Source organism: Diceros bicornis, chromosome 37, assembly GCF_020826845.1.
Source record: "Diceros bicornis minor isolate mBicDic1 chromosome 37, mDicBic1.mat.cur, whole genome shotgun sequence".
NCBI lineage: Eukaryota > Metazoa > Chordata > Mammalia > Perissodactyla > Rhinocerotidae > Diceros > Diceros bicornis.
Window position 1 is genome coordinate 32,688,315 of NC_080776.1, and position 15,926 is coordinate 32,704,240.

Here is a 15,926-nt window from a genome sequence, read left to right on the forward strand (position 1 = left end):
AGTCAAACTGCCTATGACAATCTATCCAGGTCCTTCATAACCCAGCCTCACTCCACTTATTCCCAGAATTTTTCATGATACCTTACTGAATCCTCAGGCGACTACCTACCAGACATCATCCAACCACATTCCTGTCCATCATGAACCTCGTGTGGCCACCGTAGTTGAACACTGAATGCATCTCTAATTATGAATTATTTTTATGGGAAACATACTGCATACGTTTTAGTATCCCTTAGCATCTTACATTTATCCGAGGCAGTACTGAACAGTGCATATATATTTACTGATTCTTCTTTGATCAGTTGCTGGCTCAACCTAAAAGGAGTCTGTCTTCATAAACACACCCAGGACAAAATAAATAAAAATTTAAAACTTAAGCATAGTTGAAAATAAGGAAACTGAACAGTGCTTTTATTTGTATCACAAGTAGCACTTAAAACACTATTAGTAAGAAAATACTGTAGCAAGTCTCAATAGAAAAGGAACAGAATGTACGACACCTTTTTCTGACTCAATTCACTTTAAGAATTAACCTTAGAAATGCTATTTTAAGTATCATTATTGTTTGAGAGCACTAGCACACTTCACAAAGAAAGCAGAAAATTCCAAATATCAAGTTTCACTTTTACTCTACCTTTCCCAGATACATTCCACGATTAAAGCTACATCAGCAACACCAAGGCAAACTGTTCTGGCAGGGAAGATGTCACAATTCATAGACTTGATATTTTAAAACACTTAAAGAGTTTTATAGGACTTAAGATGTATTTTTTGACATTTTATCAGAAGAGGTTAACCAGTGCAGCGTCCTATGAAGTATTACATGCGGTGAAAGTTAAACTCTCCCAAGTGTTTTCAACCATCGAGTCTGCTCCTGGCTGCATGTGCTCCGCCTCCTGCAGGCGTCTGGTTCTCAGTCATCTGCTCGGCAACCATGAGCCTGACAAACACTGCAGTAACAGTTATATTAAAAAATCTATCTTCAGGGGCCAGCCCGGTGGCGCAAGCGGTTAAGTGCGCACGTTCCGCTGCGGCGGCCCGGGGTTCGCCGGTTCGGATCCCGGGTGCACACCGACTCACCGCTTGGCAAGCCATGCTGTGGCGGCGTCCCATATAAAGTGGAGGAAGATGGGTATGGATGTTAGCCCAGGGCCAGTCTTCCTCAGCAAAAAAGAGGAGGATTGGCATTGGATGTTAGCTCAGGGCTGGTCCTCCTCACAAAAAAAAAAAAAAAATCTATCTTGACACACATTACATTTTTTAAAAATCTCCTTGAAGAGATGAAACATTCTATCCTTTGCCTGATTCATCCAAAGGTGAATACAGAAAGTTTGAAAATACTCCCCTGAAGAAATAAGTTTAGGCTCTTAGAAGACTTTAGCAAACACTGGTTCCAACACTATGAACAAATGAGCTTTTACATGGATTTAAAACTATGCTAGGTGCGATGAGAGAAAAAGAAAAACCTAACAATGCTACTGACGAAAATAACAAATATAAAGATGACACAAATTATAGATTACCTTTTAGAAGATAAGAAAAGCAATGAAGGCTACAAAGGGGAAGAACATTCCAAACAATGGGAGGAAGGCATAGAGGTCAATGGGATACCGAAGGGACCCACCTGGGTAGCAAGGAACAAGTGTCCTTGAAGAACTGTGGGGATTCAGACACAGAGCTAGGGCTCTGCCAAATTATAAAAGGCCTTCCTTGAAAAAGCAAATGAGCGTAATTCCAGCAGCACTACAGAGCAACCAAAGATTTCTGAGGGCCAGTAGTGTTTAAGAACGATAAGCCAATAGATTCAGGGGGAAGGTGGAATCAAATAAAGCAGCTGCGAGATCGCAACAGTAATTCAGGAGAAGAAAATACAAAACAGGCTCACTGGGAACAGCCACATATGAAAAATAATTTGAAAGAAAAAATATTCCACAACAGTGGTGTAGATAAAGGGAGTAATGTAGAGTGAGAAGCCAAAGCATATAATGGGCTCCCAAGTCTGGGCACCTGGGGAAACAGGAGGCCCAGGGACACAAAGGAGAGACTGGCAAGGAGAACTGGGGACGGGCACAGGACAAAGACGTCAGTCTGGAGCACTGAGTTTGAGGTAGAACAAAGGGGTGTATGTGTGTGCGCGTGTGTGTACTCCTCCAGATGAACAGAAAATTGTGCTTGCTGCACTGGGAAGATAACTCTTCTGTAATTTTAAAATCATATGCAGGTTTTATATATTAAAAGTTAACAAAGAATTATTCTAAAAATATTATGTCTAAGCAAATTACAATGGTGAAGAGCAAGATGAGGAAAAGTAAGGGAGATAGCTCAGTTCTATTCAAAGTGGAGTTACTAACACATTGAATGATTTATGGAATCAGAATTAGAGAAAAAAAGATCTCCTAGCTTACAGCCGACTCTATGCTCTAAGGATCCTTCTGTGAACTTAAGACACTTCAATAACGTCTATAATATACTTTCTCAACACTACAGATAAGACTTAATGTAATGGGAAGAACCCATCTAAATTCAACCTGAGGAAACAACTTCTCAAATATGGAATGGAATACCATATGCAAACAGAGAAGGGAAAAAAATGCCAGGAGTCAAAATAGAGAGAAATAACTGGCAATTGGCACTGGAGGCTGCAGTCTCAGACACAACACTGGGATGTACAAGCCTCGAAACAAACACACAAAAAACTGCAGTAAACTGGATCTCAGCCTCAACATTACCCCTCAGAGAAAACACTGAAAATCCCTCATAAAGTCAAAGTTAACTTTGGTCTTTCACAAATCTCGGAAATTAACTCAGATCAATTTTATTATGAAGTTATTTTCAATATAGACCTAAATATGCACCTAGATCTGGGATTTGTTTTATAAAGTTAACAATCTTGTGAACACAGTGGACGCCAAATAATACCACAGGCCCCTTCAGGCTCAGGAAAAAAACCAACAACAGTAACATCATACAAACAAAAACTCCAGGATCTGTCAATTTTGTAACTCTTCTCTTGGGCAAGTCTCTCTAACTAATTAGAAAGTTAAGTAGAATTAACCATTTCCAAAGGGCTGGGGAGGAAGGCCCTCGAAAACATGCAGAAAAATTGAGGAGCACAAGCAAACAAGTGACAATCCAAAGAGGGAACCAGTGGGATTCACTGGGCCGCAGCACCACTGCCAGCCGCAGACCCCAAGCATTAATAGGCAGCGTCCACACTGGACCTGTCAGAGCCAGACTGTTCGTGACGCGTGCAGGAGCACAGCTTACAATTCTGAACTCCACCCTCAACAAAAGAGCCCAAACACAAAGAGTCAGGACAAATTGTGGGTCAAGATAAACAAAACTGTGTGTGAAGATAAACAAAAGCAACTCATCTAGGAAGATGTTCCAAATTCCCCACAGTTTTCCTGAAATAAAAGACTTTCTAGAATCGCAGTTGCTATCTAAATCCATTCAAGACAGGAAAATAAATATGCCTGTACTTCACAATGAGAAATCTAAGTAGAATCTAACCTATTTCTTGAGAGTGAAAGCAACAATGAGCGGGAAAGGAGGATTCAGGAATAGCCTTCCCAAGCAGGCTTCTATGAAACACTTGAATTACTAGAATGTGTTTGCCTTAGTCTTGCCTAAAGATTGACGAAAATGACAACATAAACCCTGCCATCAAGATTAGTAATTATATACAATAATTACACAAATGAGTAGGTAAGTTTGTTGATTTTTATTCTAAAGTCATATTACATTTTACATGATTTTTGCTCAATAGAAAATGCTATTACCATTGAAGAAATGAACTATAAATAAGTTATTCAGATAGCAGAAATTAGCCCTTTAAGTTTATAATAATTATTGATAAAAATTTCCACAAACTCATTCTATCTCAACTTAACCAAGATCAAGTATATAACAGTCTGCTTTTTCAACTCTGCAGGGCCACAACTATAACATAATTAAAACAACCTGTTATAATACAGTGACGCTGTGTGGGCCTCTGGGGTGTAGAGGTCTGTTTGCTCCTATACAGCAAACTATCCCTAGGAACTCCTACTTCCTACCTCCCACTTTCCTAATCCCGGAAGAATTGGAAGTTGTCAGGGGAAACCAGAAAGCTGAGAAACAAGCTTGTTAAATCAGTAACCTTAACAATACACATAATTTAAAGTCAAGAGGCTCTGCTCTGAGGTCTGCAATACAGGGACTCTCCAATCTCAAAGCACTGGTGGAATAATAGCTGCCATTTCCTCGTGAATCGGAGGTCATCTTAAACTTATTTGCAAGCTCAGAGCTGTGTTTTGGGCGAATGTCACGTATTTTGGAAAAATGACCTGACTGCAGCATTCTGTGTCAGATCCCGTAACATGGGAACAGGAGAACACACTATTCTAAAGAGAAAGAAGAGAAGAATTATCTATTCGTAAATTGTAACCTTTTTGCTAAGCGGAAGTAAGATGTTGCTTTAAGAAAGAGAAATCATTAAAATGCACCAACAAAATATGATCATTTATATCTTTAAAAAAGGACCCCATCTTCCTTGTTTGTAAGCTCATTAACAGAAAACTATTATGGGCAAAGGGCTTATACGAGAATTTGTAAAGAATACCAACAAACCATGAGGAGGGGTTGGGGGAACAGACAAGTGAATAGAAAAAGAGAATAGGTACTTCATAAATGAGGAAAACCAAGCGGTTAATAAATATACCACATGGCATTCAATTTCATTAGGAATCAGAGAAACACAACTGTAAACCACAAGGTGCCAACAGGCATCCACTAGATTGACAAAAACTAAGGTAGTGACAATTTCAAGGGTTTGCAAGAATGTACAGCAACAAGATGTCTCACAAACAGTCACTGAAATTATAAAATAGTGTAATCACTTTGGAAAACCACCCGACATTATCCAGAAAAGATGAAGATACATCTTTCATTAGCAAAATTCTATTCCTCGATATATACCCTTGAGCAGCAGTTCTCAAACTCTGATCTCAGAACCCCCTTACACTCTTAAAAACTGAGGACCTCAAAGAGCTTTTGTTTATGTTGGTTATGTCAATCAGTATTTACCTATTAAAAATTAAGGTTAATTTTAATTGAAAATTAAGAAATTAATTAAGAAATCTGAAAATCTTTTAAAAATACTAATTTAAAGATAACAGTAATAGATTACACAACATACACAGATATTTACTCAACATAATGTTTTTTTATGAAAAACTATTTTACAAGGTAAAACAAAAATAAATGTCATTATTTTACATTTTTGAAAATTTTTTTAATATCTGGCTTGATATCTATCTTAAGAGATGGATTCTCTTATCTGCTTCTGATTCAGTCCCTTGAGATATCACATTACATTTAGCCTCTGGAAAACTCCACTGTACACTCAAGAAAGAAAGAGAGCAACAAAAGGAAATAAGATCATAACATGTTAGTATTATTATGGATCTCCCTAGGGACCTCCAGGGCTCCCTGCACTTGGCATCAAAGCCCAGCTCTTTGACATAGTAGCTCTGTCAGACATGTCACAGCTCAGACATGTCACAGCTCTGACAGAGCTACTATGCTGAAGAGCTGGGCTTTGATACCAAGTCCTTTTTAGCCCAGCAGATTTCTGTTGTTGTTATTTTGTTTCCTCACTATTACTAGAAAATAAAACATTTAGGCAACAAGGAAAAAGATGCTAACTAAACTTCCTCCTAGTTGACCCAATTATACACAAATGAATGCTTACTGATCTGGAAGAATGGCTTCTTCATCCAAAGAAAACTTTCCTTGAATCCCATGACATAGTTCAGGTGGTACACCCACTGGCTGTGGAAAAATGCATTCCTGATTCTATATCCAAAAGAATGGAAATCAGGGACTCAAACATATACTTGGACACCGATGTTTACAGTAGCATTATTCTTAATAGCCAGAAATTGGAAACAACCCAAGTTCTCATCAACAGATGAATGGATGAACAAAATGGCGTATGTACACAAAATGGAGTATTATTCAGCCATAAAAGGAATGAAATTCTGACACATGCTACAACATGGATGTACCCTGAATACATTATGCTAAGTGAAATAAGCCAGACACAAGAGGACAAATATTGCATGATTCTACTTATATGAGGTACCAAGAAGAGGCAAATTCATAGAGCAAATAGAAGAGAGATTACTAGAGGCTGGGAGGAGCAGAGAATGGAGAAGTATTGTTTACTATTGTTTAATGGGTATACAGATTCTACATGGGAAGATGAAAAAGATCTGGAAATGGATAGTGGTGATGGTTGCACAACATCGTGAATGGACTTAATGCCACAGAATTTTATATACTTAAAAACAGTTAAAATGGTAAATTTTTTTTTCTACTTTACCAAAAATTTTTAAATGCATTCTCAATTAATTAACCAAATATTTATACTAACTGAAAACACTTAATGATGGCAAAAAAGACCATACCTCTGTGGAACCTGTCTGATACAGCTCTAAAATGAAGTCGTGCAATGGGTGATGTTTCCCCACAAATAAGACATCGCCTCCAAGACTATTTGTTCTAGCTGGGGGAAAGTAAGAAAAGAATAAAGATCTAACAATTATACCTACAAAAGCAACTTTTATGAGAGTAAAATAGGAAGCACCTAAATTTTAAAAACTTAATTATAAAGTTTACAAAAAATAATAGACCTAAACGTGTGATGCATCTCTGTAGAAGAAACAAAGCTTTGACAATAAAGTTTCGAAGATCAATGACTATCAGAAAAAATTATCCCTAAAAGATACCTGAATACAGTCTTGCAAGATAAGGGACAAAGTTTTCTTATTTATACAGAACTTAATTTCTTACTATAAGAAACATATAGACATTCTCTGAGGAAATACAAATAAATTGCATCATCTAATAACAAAGATTATTCTATGGATGGTTCATAATAGGTTTATTATACTAGTATTAAATAAATTTTCCAACAAAGCCCAGCTTTACAATTTCCCAATACTTTAACTGTCACTATTAACGACAAAATGCCACCTTTTGTGTAAAATAACATTTCAAGTTAGCAATATGAGGGCAAATGCTTTTGTTTCAACCTAACCTTTCAAGCAAAGTTATTGTTATTTGGTGGGGATGAAGGGAAGAAGGGAGATGGAGGAAATTAATAATACCCTCCCAACATGCAAAAATACTTTTGTGTATGCATATTATACAAGAATCAAAGTCTTGGGCCTGCCGGGTGCTGTAGTGGTTAAATTAGCACACTCCACTTTGGTGGCCCAGGGTTTCACAGTTTCGGATCCTGGGCACAGACCTATGCACCACTTATCAAGCCATGCGGTGGCAGGTGTCCCACGTATAAAGTAGAGGGAGATGGGCACAAATGTTAGCCCAGGGCCAATCGTGCTCAGCAAAAAGAGGAGGACTGGCAACAGATGTTAGCTCAGGGTTAAATCTTCCTCACCAAAAAAAAAAACAAAAACAAAAAAAAAAGAATCAAAAAGTCAGAAGATATTCTTGAAGTATTGCTTTTTAATAAATTTAACAAACACTTGTAAGTTAAAAAATTGTATTTAATTACTATGCAACTTATGGATAATAAATTTTAAGAAGCAAAGTTAACTTTTGTCATAAAGAAGTCAAATCAATGATTTATGCCCCCTTTATGGGAAATTTGACAAATGAAAAAAAAAGGTCTAATTTTACTAGGAAATGTAAAGTCTCTATTACACAGACTCAATGTCGACCAAGTGGAAGTATGATCCTTACTCTCTTCTGGAGTGAGGTCTGGATATACCTCTTCTAGGGCAGCTCGCAGCCTTCGCTCATCCACGAACGGCAACAGAGCAACACCGGGGGAGACAAATGCACACCAAGCGGCCCAGCTATTAGGATCACCTAAATTGCAACTACCGTTGGTCCATATAAACATTTCTAGTAGAATTTCCCTGCTGATATAAAAACATTTTGGAACTGAACTCTATTTAGCCAAATTTCAGATAGAAATACTTCCCCGTGGTGGTAGAAGAAAAAATTCTATTTGTTTTCCATCTTTAAAAGGGTTCATATGGAAAACCACGTTTGCTGAATCTTTACTCTGTGATGACAAAATTTTTAAATTAAATGAACAAGTGGCCACCTGGACACCGGTCTATGTTCTCACCTTACTTATTTACTAGGATGCCTTCGGGCAAGCCAGTAATCTCCTAAGGGCTTGAGCATATCCCTTTATCTTTCTAGGACTTGGTTTCTTCTTTTGTAAAAAGAGATCATTCAACCAAAATACTCAGAAGGTCTGTTCAACTGGAATATGTGGAACGTCTCTTTCAGCTCTAAAATTGCATAGTATTCTGTTTACATTTTAAAACCTAATAATTAGGGCCGGCCCCGTGGCTTAGTGGTTAAGTGCACACGCTCTGCTGCTGGCGGCCCGGGTTCGGATCCTGGGCGGGTACCGACGCACCGCTTCTCTGGCCATGCTGAGGCCGCATCCCACATACAGCAACTAAAAGGCTGTGCAACTATGACATACAACTATCTACTGGGGCTTTGGGGAAAAATAAATAAATAAATAAAATTATTTTAAAAAAAAACCTAATAATTAATTTATATACAAAAAATTTTTAGACTTGTTTAAATAACTTTGTCTCCGGGAGGACATGTAGAATAGTGGCTGTTCATTTTTAGGCTGAAAACTGTCCTCTGGAGTGTGCTGGAATTAAGGTCATTATTTGGACCTACACGCATAATTTTCAAAGAATCACACTGGAATACAATTATCTATTACTACAAAAACATGCAACGTTATTGAAGCATATATATATTCTGCTGTAAATTATTATATATATTATAAATAGTATTTTGGCTAAATAAAAATTTTAAGATAAATAACGAGAAATGCTGACTAGAGCTAAATAATTTTGAAACCACTGCCACTCAAAACTGCTGTATTTGTGACTGTTCCCCTTAAAATGATGAGAAATGAAAGGTTTCCAAAGTTGTCTTTAAATTATTTAGCTACCATATTTTCAAAATTAGGAAACATGTTCAATTTGACTACCTAGTAGGGGAATATATAGATTTTTGAAAGTTAAAAAGAAACTAGGTTCTAGTGTGAATTCTGAAGGTCCAAAAAGTGATTTCAAGGATTATTAACATCCATCATCTGAGTAAGGCTATTTATCAATTACCGGTAAACACTTACGTAGAAAAAACCTAGGCAGTGGTCAAGTTTTATTTAGTCATACACTTAACAAAATCTGTATCACGCAAAACTACATTATCTAGCTTTTGTTTTCTACCTACTAGATTTAGGATTTAAACAAATCATCAGAAAGACTTTCCTTCAATATCAACTCCAGAATCTAACTCCAAACAGTAAGCAACCTGCAGTGCTAATGACAGCAATAAGGTTACTAAGCAACAGTCTGACTGGCCAGGGTGGGAAGGAACGTCTCACACCCAGATGTGATGATGGTCCTGCCTGAGAGGGAGCTGACAGTAAACACGACAACAGCAGCTACTCTTTCCTACTTTTTTCCCACTGATTTACTGCGTTACATGCATGAGCTCATTCAATCCTCTCAACAACACAGAGGCAGCCCAAGCAGTGGTAATACTTAGGTAAACACAGTGGTCATACTCTCCAGGTTCCGATCTCAGTGCTGCCACTGTGTGACTTTGATCAAATTACTTAAATTCTCTGTTTATGTAGAAAATACATTGTTTGAAATGACTATGCTATATTCCTTTAATACATACTAAGCAAATATTATGAAAACACAACATTGCAAGAACATATGTTCAATAAATGTTGAAAAAGTACCCAGATATATTTTATCTTCTATCATTTTAAGATGTACTCAACTTGAGCCGGCCCCGTGGCTTAGCGGTTAAGTGCGCGCGCTCCGCTACTGGCGGCCCGGGGTTTGGATCCCGAGCACGCACCGACGCACTGCTTCTCCGGCCATGCTGAGGCCGCGTCCCACATACAGCCACTAGAAGGATGTGTAACTATGACATACAACTATCTACTGGGGCTTTGGGGGAAAAATAAATAAATTAAAAAAAAAATTAAAAAAAAAAGATGTACTCAACTTAGACAAGAACTTACTTATTATCATGACTTCCGATAAGTTTTAAAGACATATGCAGAAATGACTATCTCCTAATAGTACTAAATTTTACCTCAAGAAAGATGTCTTCTTGCTACAGTCTAATAAATAAAAATATTTATATAACATATAAAAATATAGAAATATTAAAGGTCTGAGTTTAAACCCATCCTAAAATTCATCTGGAATCTCAAGAGACCCCAAATAGCCAAAACAATCTTAAAAAATAAAAATAAAGTTGGAGGACTCCCACCTCCTGATTTCAAAACTTACTACAAAGATACAGTCATTAAAACAGTTCGGTACTGACTGGCACAAAAACAGACATATTGACCAAGTGAATAGAAAGCCCAAAAATAAACCCTCACATACATGGTCAAATGACTTTCAACAAGGGTGCCAAGACCATTCAATGGGGTAAGGGCAGTCTTTTCAACAAATGATGCTGGGAAAATGGACATCCACACACAAAAGAATGAAATTAGACCCTTACTTTATACCATATACAAAAATGAACTCAAGATGGATCAAAGACCTAAATGTAAGCTAAAACTAGAAAACTCTTAGAAGAAAACAGGGAGGAAGCTTCATGACATTGGATTTGGCAATGATTTCTTGGATATGACATCAAAAGCACAGGCAACCTCCACCAAACAGCCCAACAAAAATTAGACTTCATCAAAATTAAAAACTTTTGTGCATCAAAGGACACTATCAACAAAGTGAAAAGACAAACCACACAATGGGAGAAAATACATGCAAATCATATATCTGATAAGAGATTAGTGTCCAGAATATATAAAGTATTCCTACAATACAACAAAAACCCAATTCAAAAATGGGCAAGGGACTTGAACAGATATTTCTCCAAAGGAGAGACAGAAATAGCCAATAAGCACATGAAAAAAAGGTTCAACATCACTAATCATTAGGAAAATGGAAAGCAAAAACACAGTGATCACCACTGCACACCCATTAGGATGGCTACTATCAAAAATCAGAAAATAACAAATCTCGGCAAGGACGTGGAGACACTGTAACTGTTGTGCACGCCTTCCTTTTCCTCTGGATGATTCACACCACACTGACACACTCAGCAAGTCAGTTGCACGCTTATATATTTACTCATTTATTTAAAAAATCTAGGCGAGGATTTATTTAACAAACACTTACATAAATATATTTACTTATTTATGTATTTATACTATTACTTTACTGCCTCCCATTCTCTTATGTCTCTTCTCCTTCCAGTTTAATCAAAACATCCTCCACAAAACACGTTCAAAAACAACCTAAGGCCACAATCCACTGATATATAACAAAATATGACCACAAACCACAACACTTACACAACCCCGATCAATAGGCTGCAATTCTCATTATCATTCCATTAAAGTAATATGAAATTTCTGTTACTACATAACCAAAAGTCAACCCTAAAATCTCAAAAAATAATGATTTTCAATTTATAAATTATTATTTACTCCCCTTTGCGCCACAATTCTCTTTGAGTCATTTTACTGGTCATCTGCATCACAGGGAATAATAAAGGAAAAAGAGTGAAAACATGATTTTACCAAACTGCTTATTATCCTAGAAAAATATATGGTGGAAGAAAAGGTTAAAATAATTTGCTGAAAGGGGCTTAGGTGTGAAATAATCGTTGGCTCACTGTGTGAGAAACTTCTCCACTGTGTTTTACATTCAGTCATCATCACACATTTGGTGAGTGATCAACAGTACCTTAAATTTAGTACTAATTTTATATTGTCATTCTTACAAAAACTGTGAACAGAAGGAATGAGAAAATAGATATGTAAATAATAAATAAACTTTAAGTAATGATTAATGCCAAGTATTTAAACTAAATTTCTAATACTTGTTTCAAAAGTTTCCACGGAGTATAAGTGAATCTCCACATGGACACTTCATGTTTCTACAACTCTCAGCAACTTCACAAGGTGTCAATGAGCTACTGATGGAAGGAGCATGTCCCACATCCCATTAATTAATCACAAAGGAGACAAAAGATATAATCATTAATCTATTTCAACTCAATTTACTGTTTATCAAAATGCTACTATTAAAATTACTGTTAATCATTGCTACTCCCAGGTTAGATGAACAAATATCAAAATTTCACATATAATCTTTAAAATACTTATCTTTTACAGAAATTCTTTCATCCCATAAATCATGTCTGCTTACAGTTTACCAAAAGAAGAAAATTATTTTAACAAAAAGGAATAATGTCTAAATTTTACCTTGCCGGGCATATTTCTTCCCATTTAAATCAATAGCAAAATCTTCAGGGTAGAAGTCAATTATACTAGAATCCTGTATCAGGGAGAAAAGCAAAGATTCAAAACAAAAGTCACATATTTCTGTTATAAAGAATTTGATACAACTTTCATTCAAGTTATCAGGCCTGATAAGAAAATGAAGTTTCATTCCTTTTAAAAAATGTTATTAAGATATCAGGTCACTAATCCTGGGCCTAGTAAAAACAAAATTAACAATTTTATTTTAAAAGATGAAAATAAAAAGGCCTTATTATAAAAGAATTTTAGAACTGACGACTGTGGGCCCAAGACAGTGAAGAGTTTATTAACTCTAATAATTCCTACTTCTCAGCTGGGTGTCACTCTTTCTAGCTAGGACACAAAACACACGCAGCGGTGACTGCAGGTAAACCAGCCTTCATGCTCTGGTACCCACCACACATGGCTGGAACCAATAAAAATAATGACTCACAGGTATGCTGAGAACAAAATGACTGTTATAAGAATTTCTCCCAAACACACATCAATTTTATTTACTGGGTAGGGTACTGATGGCCAAGGAAAGCAGGGAAAAAAAAGTAGCAAAAAATATACAGAAGAATCCAAATACTTTTACTTTGTTTCTGGACTTCACTATTGTAACTATAAGATGCAAAAGCAATTGTGACTAGTGCTAGCAAAATGTACGACAAAAATCCAGTTATCAACACACTCAAAAACTAAGACACTCACAGGATCACTCGTGAGCTTCCGCCACGATGGAGGTAGGAAGTTACCACTTGCAGCTGGAAAAACTCCCATAAGTTGTTCCAGTCGTTTAAACTGCAAGAAAGAAAAAAAGTTTAAGATAAGACACAATTTTTATCTAAGCCAAAATTCTACAAATGTTATGGCTCTAAATACTCAAGCTTACCGGTTTAGTACCCTTCTCAAAATCAGAAGGCATGTCTGCAACACCTTCAAAGTCTGAAGCAAATGGTGCATAATGAAATGGATAATACCACTTCCAGGAAGCACAGCCCTAAAATCAGTAAAAACAAACAGAAAACAACAACAAAAACAAATCTATGTTAATGATGGACACGGTAAAGACAAAAAAATTAAACTATCAACCTATAATATTCTACTGATAAAACATATGACTTCTGGTACATATTCCATGTATTAATTTTTTTCCATGAGTCCTCAAAGATGTTTGGATTAAATCTAAACTTTTACTGCGTATCAACGGCTCCTTGATTTAAAAAATACTGCAAAGCATCTTTAATAATCAGTAGTTAATACCAAACTTTATACTAACAAACACAATTTGGTGAAGATTTTTATCCTTAAAATGTGTTTGGTGACATTTCTTTCCAACTCGAGAGCTGCTATCATCCCATAAAATGAAGAACAACTGCAGCTGACACTCACTGAGTGTACAGGTGGGTAAGGGACATCACTAGAAGAGTGACTGAGAGTAAAAGAGCCAAAAGTTTCATTTTACAATTCCCTATTATATTTTCATGTGAAAACTTTCTCTTTACTTTAAAAATATTTAAGTAAACCAATCAAAAAGAAAAAACAGTAAGTTATACTCAAAGAAAAGAGAAACCTTCCTGAAATGAGTTTTGACTCTGCGCCTAGTGAATTAAAATCCTGAGGGTCAGAGCGGGCCCAGTGGCACAGCAGTCAAGTTCACACGTTCCACTTCAGCGGCCCAGGGTTCGCTGGTTTGAATCCTGGGCTCGGACCTACTCATTGCTCATCAAGCCATGCTGAGGCGGTGTCCCACATACAAGAACCAGAAGGATTTACAACTAGGATATACAACTAGGTACTGGGAGCTTTGGGGAGAAAAATGTTGAGGGTCTGAGTAAAACACGAAATGAGAATATTTTACAATTGATACTTAGTGTATTAAATTACTTTCTACTTTCCAACAAACTTCACCTATTCCCAAGTCACATCAAATTTGCTTCACTCCCCAAGCACGAAACCAGGTATTATCAGTGCTACAATCCCCTATATGTCCGCCTAATCTCTCACCAATCTGACATCTCATTTATCAAAAGCTTTAAGTCAGATACAGATTATTCCAATGAGAATGCACTTCATGTAACATCACTACACTATATGGAGGAAATGGTATCATTCAAATTCCTTTCAAATTCTTACCAGTTATTTTCCAGGCTTTTGTCCTTTGTTCAGTCATTTAGCAACTGTGTATTAGTTACTCTGTTATTTTTTATTCCAACTAAACAAAACAATAAACTTTAATAATTTTAAAGACCAAGTACTCTCAACCACAGTATTTAATGCTGAAATTCTTTAGCATAACAAAAATTAGCTTCGTTTATATATTAACACCTAAGGAGCTTCAAAGGCTTTACAAACAAATCTTATTTAATAAGTAATGAATTTCTTTATAGGAAGCTTGAAAATATGAGTCTGGGTTCAATTTCAGAATACAGCTCAACAACACACACTATTATAGAAATAACTATTTTCTTAAAATGATTAACTAGAGATTTAGAGGAAAATATTCATTTTGTACCTGGTAATAATATCGAAGAACCCAGCAGAGCCCTTCAACGTAAGACTGTACAACTTTACAACGGAATTTGTCATCAGCTGCATCAACGTCAAATTTGTTCTTGTAGTACCACTGCTTCCAACCAGCTTCCCAAAGCCTAAAAATCAGGCAAAGCCAGTTCATGTTGAATTCATACACTTTCAGTAACTAGCTACCAATTTATCATCCAAATCAATTTATACTTAATATCCAGGTAAAATGTAAATGAGTTAAACAGTAATATTAACATAGCTTCATTTAATTATTTCTAAAAAGTCCACTTTCACAGGATTTATTATCAACTTAAAGATAGTTAAACGTTAAAAACTCAAACACTGATTCTAGAAAGATCATTACAAAACTACAGTAAAAAAAAAAAAGAGAATAACCATTTATTAAAGTAGATACACAACACTTGTTTGCTCAGATTTTCATACTGTTTTACATGTTTTTTTGATTGTAGAACAATTCTAAAACTACATTTTAAGATGCAAATACTGAAGATATTTTATATAGTTCAAGTTCCTCAGTTTGTTAAAGTATATCTAAATTACACAAAGAAAGTCAACTAAATTACTTTTTTAAAAAAGAATAATCTAGAAGCCAGGCAGAAATTAAGTATATACCTACTCTCCCTATCCTTGGGCCTTCTCCCTCATTCAGCAAAGCGTTGTTGGCATAAGTGAAGGACACGGACACACACACACACGTTCTGGTAAAACTTAGAAGGAGGTCATCAATTCACTAAATTTTCATTAATCACTGAAAATACAATGTGAAAAACCACATTTTCACTCAAAGTATATTTTTTTATTTTTTTAAGTACTCATTTCTCAATCTCTGAAAGATTTAAAGATGCCAAAGAATACTAAAAAAAAATCAAGAACGATCAAGAACATCAGGATGATTCTCCATTAAGGGCTCTTTTCTACCATGTGCCAGATCTTACTAATTAATTGCAGTCATGTTTCAGAATACACCATATCAATT

At 36.1% G+C, this 15,926-nt stretch overlaps 2 long non-coding RNA genes across 2 annotated transcripts; both read right to left on the reverse strand.

The window, feature by feature from the left end:
• Window positions 1–3,911: 3,911 nt before the first annotated feature.
• On the reverse strand, window positions 3,912–6,558 carry LOC131399222 (uncharacterized). Its single transcript, XR_009217089.1, has 3 exons — window positions 6,456–6,558; window positions 5,738–5,817; window positions 3,912–4,388 (listed from the first exon to the last, which is right to left on the reverse strand). It is a non-coding gene; the product is annotated as an uncharacterized LOC131399222 (long non-coding RNA).
• Window positions 6,559–12,372: 5,814 nt separating this feature from the next.
• LOC131399334 (uncharacterized) lies at window positions 12,373–14,987 on the reverse strand. Its single transcript, XR_009217102.1, has 4 exons — window positions 14,919–14,987; window positions 13,296–13,403; window positions 13,115–13,204; window positions 12,373–12,437 (listed from the first exon to the last, which is right to left on the reverse strand). It is a non-coding gene; the product is annotated as an uncharacterized LOC131399334 (long non-coding RNA).
• Window positions 14,988–15,926: the final 939 nt, after the last annotated feature.